Source organism: Loxodonta africana, chromosome 1 (genome assembly GCF_030014295.1).
Source record: "Loxodonta africana isolate mLoxAfr1 chromosome 1, mLoxAfr1.hap2, whole genome shotgun sequence".
Taxonomy (NCBI): domain Eukaryota; kingdom Metazoa; phylum Chordata; class Mammalia; order Proboscidea; family Elephantidae; genus Loxodonta; species Loxodonta africana.
This window is the reverse complement of record NC_087342.1, coordinates 196587425-196599442: the sequence shown is the minus strand read 5'-3', so window position 1 is coordinate 196599442 and position 12018 is coordinate 196587425.

The window sequence follows — 12018 nt, the reverse complement described above, 5'->3', positions numbered from 1 at the left end:
AAGAAATTAGTGCAGGATTATCCCAATGAGTTAAATACAAACCTTTATGGAGAAATGCAAAAATTTAATTCTTACATGAGAACTAAGTTTACAGCTTCGGAAAAAAAAATTTTTACTCATGTAGGCATGTATGATTACATAATAGAAGATAAAATACAATGAATATTTGCCAATGTTGAAATTGTTTTATGCATATTCCAAATTTTAATGATCACTAACTGCACAACAGAATGCTCATTGTCCTCCCTAAACAAACTCAACCTATATAACAATGTTTTCATTAGTGTACAACATGACTGCATTCATTATTCTCATTATTTATGAAAGTAGATATTGTTCAGCACCTTGCTGTTGTTGTTGTTGTTAGGTGCTGTTGAATTGGTTCCAACTCATAATAATCCTATATACAACAAAATGAAATGCTACCCGGTCCTGTGCCATCCTCACAACCATTGCTGTGCTTGAAACTATTGTTGCAGCCACTGTGTCAGTCCATCTCCTTCAGGGTCTTCCTCTTTTTTGCTGACCCTCTACTTTACCAAGCATCATGTCCTTTTCCAGGGACTGATGCCTGCTGATAACATGTCCAAAGTATGTAAGATGTAGTCTCGCCATCCTTACTTCTAAGGAGCATTCTGGTTGTACATCTTCCAAGACAGATTTGTTCATTCTTTTGGCAGTCCATGGTATATTCAATATTCTCCATCACCACAATTCAAAGGCATCAATTCTTCTTTGGTCTTCCTTATTCATTGTCCAGCTTTTGCATGCATATGAGGTGATTGGAAACACCACGGCTTGGGTCAGGTGCACCTTAGTCTTCAAGGTGATATCCTTACTTTTCAACACTTTAAAGAGGTCTTTTGCAGCCGATTTGCCCAATGTAATGCATGTTTTGATTCTTGACTGCTGCTTCCTTGGGTGTTGATTGTGGATCCCAATAAAATAAAATCCTTGACAACCTCAATCTCCTCTCCGTTTATCATGATGTTGCTTATTGGTCCAGCTGTGAGGATTTTTGTTTTCTTTATGATGAGGTCTGATCCATACTGAAGGCTGTGGTCTTTCATCTTCATCAGTAAGTACTTCAGGTCCTCGTCACTTTCAGCAACCAAGGTTGTGTTATCTGCATATTGCAGGTTGTTAATGAGTCTTCCTCCAATCCTGGTGCCCCATTCTTCTTCATGTAGTCTGGCTTCTTGGATTATTTGCTCAGCATACAGACTGGATAGGTATGGTGAAAGGATACAACCAGGACACAAACTTTCCTGACTTTAAACCATGCAATATCCCCTTGTTCTGTTCAAACAGCTGCCTCTTGATCCATGTACAGATTCCTCAAGAGCTCAATTAAGTGTTCCAGAATTCCCATTCTCCAAAATGTTATCTGTAATTTGGTATGATCCACACAGTTGAATGCCATACTATAGTCAATAAAACACAAGTAAACATCTTTCTGGTATTCTCTGCTTTCAGCTAGGATCCGTCTGACATTAGCAATGATATGCCTGGTTCCATATCCTCTTCTAAATCTAGCTTGAATTTCTGGAGTTCCCTGCTGATATACAGTTGTAGCCGCTTTTGAATGATCTTCAGCAAAATTTTGCTTGCATGTGATATTAATGATATTGTTCAATAATTCCCACATTTGGTTAGATTACCTTTCCGGGGAGTAGGCATAAATATGAATCTCTTCCAGTTGGTTGGCCAGGTAGCTGTCTTCTTGGCATGGACGAGTGAGCACTTCCCGCATTGCATCCATTTGTTGAAACATCTCAGTTGGTATTCCATCAATTTCCAGAGCCTTGTTCTTCCCCAATGCCCTCAGTGCAGCCTGGACTTCTTCCTTAAGTACCATTGATTCCTGATCATATGTTACCTCCTGAAATGGTTGAACATTGATCAATACTTTTCAGTATAGTGACTCTGTGTATTCCATCCATCTTCTTCTGATGCTTTCTGTATTGTTTAATATTTTCCCTATAGAATCCTTCAGTATTGCAACTCAAGGCTTGAATTTTTTCTTCAGTTCTTTCAGCTTGAGAAATGCAGACCGTGGTTTTCCATCTCCAGATCTTTGCACATGTCATTATAATACTCTACTTTGTCTTCTCAAGCCACCCTTTGAAATCTTCTGTTCAATTCTTTTACTTCATCATTTTCTTCTTGGATTTAGCTACTTGACGTTCAAGAGCAATTTTTAGAGTCTCTTCTGACATCCCTTTAGGTCTTTTCTTTCTCTCCTTTCTTTTTAATGGCCTCTTGTTTTCTTCATGTATGATGTCCTTTATGTCATTCCACAACTTGTCTGGTCTTCGGTCATTACTATTCGATGCATCAAATCTATTCTTGAGATGGTCTCTATATTCAGGTGGAATATACTCAAGATTGTACTTTGGCTCTCATGGACTTCTTCTAATTTTCTTCAGTTTGAACTTGAACTTGCATATGAGCAATTGATGGTGTGTTCCACAGTTGGCCCCTGGCCTTGTTCTGACTGATGATACTGAGCTTTTCCATCGTCTCTTTCCAGAGGTGTAGTCGATTTGATTCCTGTGTATTCCACCTGGCAAGGCTCATGCGTATAGTTGCCGTTTATGTCAGTTTGTCGTACCGTGGGGGCTCGCATGTTGCTGCGATGCTGGGAGCTATGCCACCAGTATTCAAATACCAGCAGGGTCACCCATGGTGGACAGGTGTTAGCTGAGGCACAGCTTTCTTGATTTTAAACCACGCAGTATCCCCTTATTCTATTTGAACGACTGCATCTTGGTCTATGTACAGGTTCCTCATGAGCACAATTAAGTGTTCTGGAATTCCCATTCTTTGCAATCTTATCCATAATGTGTTATGATCCACACAGTCAAATGCTTTTGCATAGCCAATAAAACACAGGTGAACATCTTTCTGGTATTCTGTGCTTTCAGTCAGGATCCATCTGACATCAGCAATGATATCTCTCTTCTCTTCTGAATCTGGCTTGAATTTCTGGCAGTTCCCCGTTGATGTACTGCTGCAACCACTTTTGAGTGATCTTCATTAACATTTTACTTGCTTGTGATGTTAATGACATCATTTGATAATTTCCAAATTCTTCTGGATCCCCTTTTTTAGGACTGGGCACAAAGGTGGATCTCTTCCATTTGGTTGGCCTGGTAGCTGTCTTCCAAATTTCTTGGCATAGGTGACGAGCACCTCCAGTGCAGCAACCATTTGTTGAAACATCTCAATTGTTTTTTTGTCAATTCCCGGAGCCTTGTTTTCACCAATGCCTTTAATGCAATTTGGACTTCTTCCTTCAATCTCATTGGTTCTTGACCATATTCTACCTCCTGAAATGGTTGAACATGGACCAATTCTTTTTGATACACTGACTGCATATTCCTTCCATCTGCTTTTGATGCTTCTTTCATCATTCAGTATTTTCCCCATAGAATCCTTCAAAATTGCAACTGGAGGCTTGAATTTTTTCATCAGTTCTTTCAGGTCAAGAAATCCTAAGCATTTTCTTTCCTTTTGTTTTTCTAACTCCAGGTCTTTGCAACTTTTGTTATAATATTTGACTTTACCTCCTCCATCTGCCCTTTGAAATCTCTGTTCATCTCTTTTATTTCATCATTTCTTCCGTTTGCTTTAGCTACTCTATGTTCCAGAACAAGTTCCAGAGTCTCTTCTGACATACATTTTGGTCTTTTCTTTCTCTTCTCTCTTTTTAATGACTTTTTGCTTACTTCATTTATCATGTCATTGATGTCATCCCACAACTCGTCTGGTCTTCCATCATTAGTGTTCAGTGCATCAAATCTGTTCTTGAGATGGTCTTCAGATTCAGGTGGGATATACTCAAGGTCGTATATTGGCTTTTGTTGACTATTTTAAAATTTTCTTCTTCAACTTGAGCTTGCATATGAGCAATCGATGGTCTGTTCTGTAGTCAGCTCCTGTCCTTGTTCTGGCTGATGATATTGCGCTTTTCCATTCCCTCTTTCTACAGATGTAGTCAGTTTGATCTTGTGTCTTCCATCTGGTTAGGTCCATGTGTATAGTCGTAGTTTATGTTGTTGAAAAAAGTTATTTGCAATGAAGAAGTTATTGGTCTTGCAAAATTCTGTCACTTGATATCAGGCATCATTTCTGTCACCAAGTCCAAATTTTCCAACTACAAATCCTTCTTCATTTCCAACTTTTGCATTCCAATCACTGGTAATTATCAATGCATCTTGACTGCATGTTTGATCAATTTCAGACTGCAGAAGTTGGTAAAATTCTTCAGTTTCCTCATCTTTGGCATTAGTGGTTGGTACATAAATTTTAATAATAGTCATATTAACTGGTCTTCCTTGTAAGCATATGGATATTATCCTGTCACTGACAGCATTGTACTTCAGGATAGATCTTGAAATGTTGTTTTTGACTATGAATGTGATGCCATTCCTTTGGAATTTGTCATTCCCAACATAGGAGACCATATGATTGCCTGATTCAAAATGAGCAATACCGATCCATTTCAGCTCACTAATGCCTGGGATACTGATCTTTATGTATTTCATTTCATTTTTGAAGATTTCCAATTTTCCCAGATCCAGCCTTCATACATTCCATGTTCCTATTACTACTGGATGTTTGCAACTCTTTCTTCTCAGTTTGAGTCATGCCACAAGAGCAAAGAAGATCCTGAAAGCTTTACTCCATCCATGTCATTAAAGTCAACTATACTTTGACGAGATAGCTCTTTCCTAGTCGTATTTTGAGTGCCTTCCAGCCTGAGGGTCTCACATCCCAACACAATGTCAGGCAATGTCCCTTTGCCATTTGTAAGGTTTTCGGTGGCCAATTTTTCAGAAGTAGACTGCCAGGTCCTTCTTCTAAGATTTTTACTATATACCACATTTTCTACAAAAAAGAATATTCCACACATTCTACAAAAGAAAAAGAGGTCCTTTGGCAGCTTGATTATGACAAAATCATTGAAGAATTTTAAGAGCAAAGAATAGAGAGAAATGTTTTTAATTATATCATGTTAGAGATGAAAGATCTATTTAAAAATAAAATAGTTATTTGTTGTAATATTTGTTTCCTGATCATTAAATTTTCTTTTATGACTTTATTCATTTATAATTATAGCATTTATTATGAAACAAGCATCAGAATTAAAGTATGAGCCATTTAAAGCAAAATTGGTGAAAGTCAATTTTTTGTTGTGGGAGATCAACAGAATTTTACATTGATTGTTACAACAACTAACTTCACTGACTGGTTTTCTTCATTGTAGAATATGTGGAATATTCTTTCTGTAGAAAATGTGGTATATAGTTAATATCTTAGTATCCCACATCCAAAAAAAATTTATAATCCAGTCCATCTTATTCCACCAAATGGCATAGGCCACTTTTGAGTTCAATTACTAATATTATAGTTGTATTTAATAAGAAGTTAATCATAGATAGGTAAGTCACACACATACACACACACACACATATAAAACTCACGTATCCCGTTTGAACGTATGAGTAACCAGAGGAATGGGCAACACAGATTATTAATGTTTAGGGCCCTCACATACCCTAATTCAGCCCTGATCACAGTTCAGGTGTTCTTGAATTCACATGATGAGTCCTATGTCACAAGAGATGCCCCTAATTGTGCATAGTAGGACCTTACTGCAACATGACATTTTAAGGTTAATTTGTCAACTGTGGTTAATGCGCTCAGCTGCTAACCAAAAGTTTGGTGGTTTGAATGCACCAGCTGCCCTGCAGGCAAAAGATGTGGCAGTCTGCTTCCATAAGGATTTATAGCCTATGGGGCAGTTCTACTTTGTCCTATAGGGTTACTATGAATTGGAATTGACTCGACGGCAGTGGGTTGGATTTGGTTTGGTTTGGTTTTGCCAACTGTAACCCCAAAAAACCCCAAAGTATGTAAAATCTAGACTCCTTTTCTCTCATTAAAAAATGATGCTGTATATTAAGAATTTAGTAATAACATTATAAATTGTTGGACCTAATTTCTGATAAAAATGATATAAATCCTTTATATGCAGCATCATTTGCTTTATTTTGGGTAAAAGTTAAAAATAAATGTCCTGAGATTGCTGGAATTGCTTTAAAATCTCTTCTTCCATTCCCATAAGGATAGCTCTGTTAGACATGTTTCTGTACTATGAAAATTATTAAAACAAAATAGATAAGCCGACATCTAAGAAGCAAACCTATTTGTTACATTAGAAACTGTGTAGTTTAAAGTGTGCACACAGGTGTTTAGGTTGGGAAACTGCTCTTCACTCATAATTTTTTTGTTTTGTCACAATTATTAAATGATAAAAAGCTGTAACTAAAATAGTGATTTTCTATAGTAGTCACCTGTATGCATACTTTCATTAAATATGTGCACAGTTTTTGTAATTCTTTCATTTTTAATGTTATGTTTATACTGATAATATTAAAATGTAATTTAATGTCTATTGAATCTAATAAAAAGTAGGAATTGTATTTTGTATGTCTTTTGCATTTCATATGTCTCAGGATATTCAAAAGGCTTCGGGAATTGATGGAATATCAGTTGAGATGTTTCAACAAATAGATACAGCGCTGGAAGTGCTCATTTGTCTATTCCAAGAAATTTAAAAGATAGCTACCTGGCCAACCAACTAGAAGAGATCCATATTTGTGCCCATTCTAAAGAAAGGTGATCCAACAGAATGTGGAAATTACTGGACAATATCATTAATATTACATGTAAGAAAAATTATGCTGAAGATCATTCAAAAACTGCTGCAGCAGTACATGAACAGGGAATTGTGGAAATTCAGACTGGATTCAGAAGAGGACATGGAAAGAGGGATATCATTGCTGATGTCAGATGGATCCTGGCTGAAAGCAGGGAATACCAGAAAGATGTTTACCAATGTTTTATTGACTATGCGAAAGCATCCAACTGTGTGGATCATAACACATTATGGATAACATTGCAAAAGAATGGAAATTTCAGAACACTTAATTGTGCTCATGGGGAACCTGTACATGGACCGAGAGGCAGCCATTTGAACAGAGCAAGGGGATACTGAACAAGGATGGAAGTATTCTTTCACCATACTTATTCAGTCTGTATGCTGAGCAAATAATCCGAGAAGCTAGACTACATGAAGAAGAATGTGGCATCAGGTTTGGAGGAAGACTCATTAATGATCTGTGATGCGCAGATGACACAACCTTGCTTGCTGAAAGTGAAGAAGATTTAAAGCACTTAGTGATGAAGATCAAAAACTACAACCTTCAGTATGGTTATACCTCAATAGAAAGAAAAGAAAAATCCTCACAACTAGACCAATAAGCAACATCATGATAAACGAAGAAAAGATTGAAGTTGCTTAGGATTTTGTTTTACTTGGATCTGCAATCAACGCCCATGAAAGCAGCAGTCAGGAAATCAAAAGATGCATTGCATTGGGCAAACCTGCTGCAAAGCTCTATTTAAAGTGTTAAAAAAAAAAAAAAAAGCAAAGATGTCACTTTTAGGACTAAGGAGCACCTAACCCAAGCCTTAGCAGTTTCATTTGTTTCATAAGCATTTGAAAGGTGGATAATGAATAAGGAAGACTGAAGAAGAATTGACGCCTTTGAATTATGGTGTTGGTGAAGAATATTGAATATACCGTAGACTGCTGGAAGAACGAACAAGTCTGTCTTGGAAGAAGCACAGCCAGAGTCCTCCTTAGAAGAGAGGATGGCAAGACTTTGTCTCATGTACTTTGGACATGTTATCAGGAGAGACCAGTCCCTGGAAAGAGACATCATGCTTGGTGCAGGAGAAGGTCTTCGAGAGAGAGGAAGACCCTCAAGGAGATAGATTGACATGGTGGTTGCAGCGATGGGCTCAAACAGCATCAATTGTGAGGATGGCACAGGACTGGGCAGTGTTTTGTTCTGCTGTGCATAGGATCACTGTGAGTCAGAACTGACTTGATGGCATCTAACAACAACAGGAAATATCTTTTTTAATTTGCCCGTTTCATTGAATTTCCTAATAATTCAATTTTATTATATTTTCCAGTAGTCTTAGTTCATGACTGGGGAAAAAAAGCCAACAAACTTGTCCTTAACCATAGCTGGTTTGAGACTCACTGAACTGGGAGACCTCTGAGTCTCTTTCCTCTTCTACAAAACAAGAACATCAATACTTTAGAAAGATATTGTATGATTAAATAAAATCAAGAGTAAAATATTGCTAGATTATAGTAGTCATTCGATAAATGAAAGCTATTACAGTATATAACCCAAACCCATTACCACTGAGTCCGTTCTGACTCATAGTGGCCCTATAGGACAGAGTAGAACTGCCCCATAGGGTTTCCAAAGCTGTACTCTTTATGGAAGCAGACTGCCACATCTTTCTTCTGCAGAGTGACGGGTGGGATTGAACTGCCAGCCTTTCAGTTAGTAGCCAAGGGCTTAACCACTGCCTGACCAGGAATCCCTATTACAATATAAACATGTAGACTATTTTAATAATAATATAACGTCTATAATGTTAAGTGGGAGCCCTGGTGGTGTAGCGGTTAAGAGCTCTGCTGCTAATCAAAATGTTGGCAGTTCAAATCCACCAGCCACTCCTTGAAAACCCTCTGAAGCAGTTCTACTCTATCCTATAGGGTCGCTGTGAGTCAGAATTGACTGAATGGCGACAGGTTTGGTTTGGATTTATGATGTTAAATGGCGTAGTGGTTAAGAACTCGGCTGCTAATCTAAAGGTAGCCAATTCAAATCCACCCAGCTGCTCCTTGGAAACCCTATGGGGCAATTTTACTCTGTCCTATAGGGTTGTTATGGGTCACAACTGACTCCACAGCAATTTTTTTTTATGATGTTAAGTGCTTTTCTATACTTTTCTACGTGCATTAACTTATTCAATTCCCTAAGCCCTATGAGATAGATAACATTTTTAGCCTCATTTTAATAGGTGAATAAATTGAGGCCCAAAGTCATTGTAATAGGCAGAGGAAATTAGTATTTGGGAACAATAATGCAATCTACCACAGTGACACAGTACACACCTTGCTGTCTAGGGCCAGAGTCTGCATTCATCAGTGCAGCATCATACCTCTATTGTTTGTTCCCCAAGAGTGTTGAAGCAAATGAAAGAAGAAAATTCTCAGCAGTGCTTCTTCTCTCCTTTTACATCCAACCGGGTATGAAAAGTGATAACCATACAGAATCCATGAAGCTAGATAAGAAGCTCTAGGAAAATATGTTCAGGGTCACTCAGGGCTATAGTGTTTTATCATTAATGTATCTTCAACCACAGACAGATGCCTTGGAGAGCATAACCAAAAAAAAAAAAAAACCAAACCCAGTGCCATAGAGTCGATTCTGACTCATAGCGACCCTATAGAGCATAAACCTATAGAGCATAAAAAAAATAGATGAGGTAAATTATAAAGGCTCATGTCCTAGTTCCACAATAATGACAAATGTTAGACTGTAGGCCAAACATCTGCTACTACCCTTATACTCTCTCTCTCTCTCTAAAAAAAAAAAAAACCAGAAAACAAAGATTTCAGTTAAGAGGAAAGAAAACTATTTCACCTGAAGGGCATTTATCAGTGTTTGTACCATTAGGCTTATGTTCCAAGAGGTAATATTATTAACAACATATAGAAAATACTATCTTAACCAGACACTTTGCACTTTTAGTGTAATAAGCATATATGATGCAGTGTATTTATAATTCTCTTTTTTGTATTACTCTATATGTAGATTGTTTGCCACCTAGTGGCAGTTGTTTTCAACTCAAACATTAATATTCATGACTAATTCTAATTAGTTGGGCAATATGCTTTTTTTTTTTTTAAGGAAAAATCTCAAAGTCATAAAATGCTTAAAAGTGTTGACAATGACATTATTCTACTCTAGCAAACTTTAAAAAATACCTTGTAAATTTGGTTCATATTTAATCTTTGACAATGACAGATGAGGCAGTGTATTCAGAAGTCATTTCCTGTTGCGAGAAGACTGTAGAGAATGATAAAGTGAACATTTCAGTTTTCAGCAAATAATACTAGGATGTTCTTTGGATACGACAGTTTTGTGCTTTGCATTTAGTATTTTTGGCAAAATATATACACACAGTTGCTAAATTCATTCATTTATCGTATTTACATTTTGGTCAGTATGACTCTAAAGAGTTATTGAGTGTCCTTAGTAGTCGTGTTTTAATATTTAGTATTTTATTAATATTTTTATATAGTCAAAATACAAAATCATGGGCAGCAAGTTTCAAATAATTGTCACAAAGTTACAAATTATAATGAGATATCACTTCACACCTATTAGACTAGCAAAAATTAGAAAGCTGGCCAATGCCAAAGGTGGGCCAAAACGTGGTATCACAGAAATTATCATGCATTTTTGGTGGGAATGTAGACTAGTGCAGCCATTCTGGTCAACCATATGATAATACTTAAACGTATGGTTACTCTGTGATCAAGCATCTCCAATCCTGGGTATATATAAACTCCAATGACATTCTTACACAGGTCCACAAAAGGGACATACATAAAGATGTTCATCACAGTATTATTTGTGGTAGTAGAACATTGGAAAGAATTTGGGTGTCCATCACTGGGGAAGTGAACAGGTAAAAATGAATGAATGTTCACGATGAACTACTATGCAGCAGTTAAAAGTATCAGCCCTCAGTATTCTTAGCAGCATACCAAACCCAAACCCAAATCCCTTGCTGTTGAGTCAAATTTCAACTCATAGAGACCCTATAGGACATGGTAGAACTGTCCCACAGGGTTTCCAAGCCTGTGGTCTTTACAGAAACAGACTGCCGCACTTTTCTGCTGTGGAGTGGCTGGTGAGTTTGAACCACCGACCTTCTGGTTAGCAACCGAATGCTTGTGCCACCAGGGCTCCTTTTAGCAACATAGTGAGTCTTAGAAACATAGTGCTGAGTGAAAAGGCAAGATAGAATAAAGTTACGTAATATAAACCATTTTATAAATTAAAAATACATGACAAAAAACAATTCACATTTTGGAGGAACACATAGTCCCCAAATTCTGTATTTAATATGTTTAAATACATTAGAAGTTTAGAGGAGGGAGAGATGTGATTGGGCAATGAATATAAAAGGGAGCAAATGAAGGAATGAATTAATGACTAAACTTACAGAAAAGGGGCCTTATAAAGACCAATGATGATATTGTGCCATAAAAGTGAAAATTCACTGGTGATAAAGATCAACTCAGTCTCTAAACATGAGGATCAAATAACAAGGATGATGATTGTTTCATTTTTAAGAATCAAATTAAAAATTTTTTTTTAGAAAACAAAGCATTCACTCCTAAGTAAAGAAGATACTTCTCGCAAGTATGGAAGGTACTCATTTTGCCTGGATGATTTTTTTTTGGCTAAGCGTAAACAACTTGAAGTTATTTATATTTCAAGTTCACTGGGCACTACGTTTTTATATATACAGTTATCAAATGGACAAAATTTGAGTTTAAGCGTAACTGGGGCCCCAGTGGTGCAGTGATTAAGAGTTCAGGCTGCTAACCAAAAGTTTGGCAGTTTGAATCCACCAGCCACTCCTTGGAAACCTATGGGGCAGTTCTACTGTGTCCTATAGGGTCGAAATGAGTCGGAATGGACTAGATGACAGTGGGTTTTTTTTTTTTTTTTTGGTCTGATAAAAATACTTGGTGGAGAGTAAGGGGAAGGGACTAAAAGACAACAGAGATAAAAATAGAGATATTTAAGGTGAGAAATAGCTGGACCACTTGATTTAGGGCAGAATTGTCTGGATTGATGGGGTTCCCCCTTCTGGAAACCAATATCAGGCTTTGTTCCATAGAAAAAGGTGGTGTCCCTGTGGGGGAAAATTCAGTTTTTGAGGACACTGTACACTCTGTCCGTTTTGCAGAATCACAGAGAGCGTAAGCACATTAAAGGCTCAGACCCATCCCATATTAAAGAGAAAAACCTCTTTGTCTTCACTTAGTGTTTCTCAGAC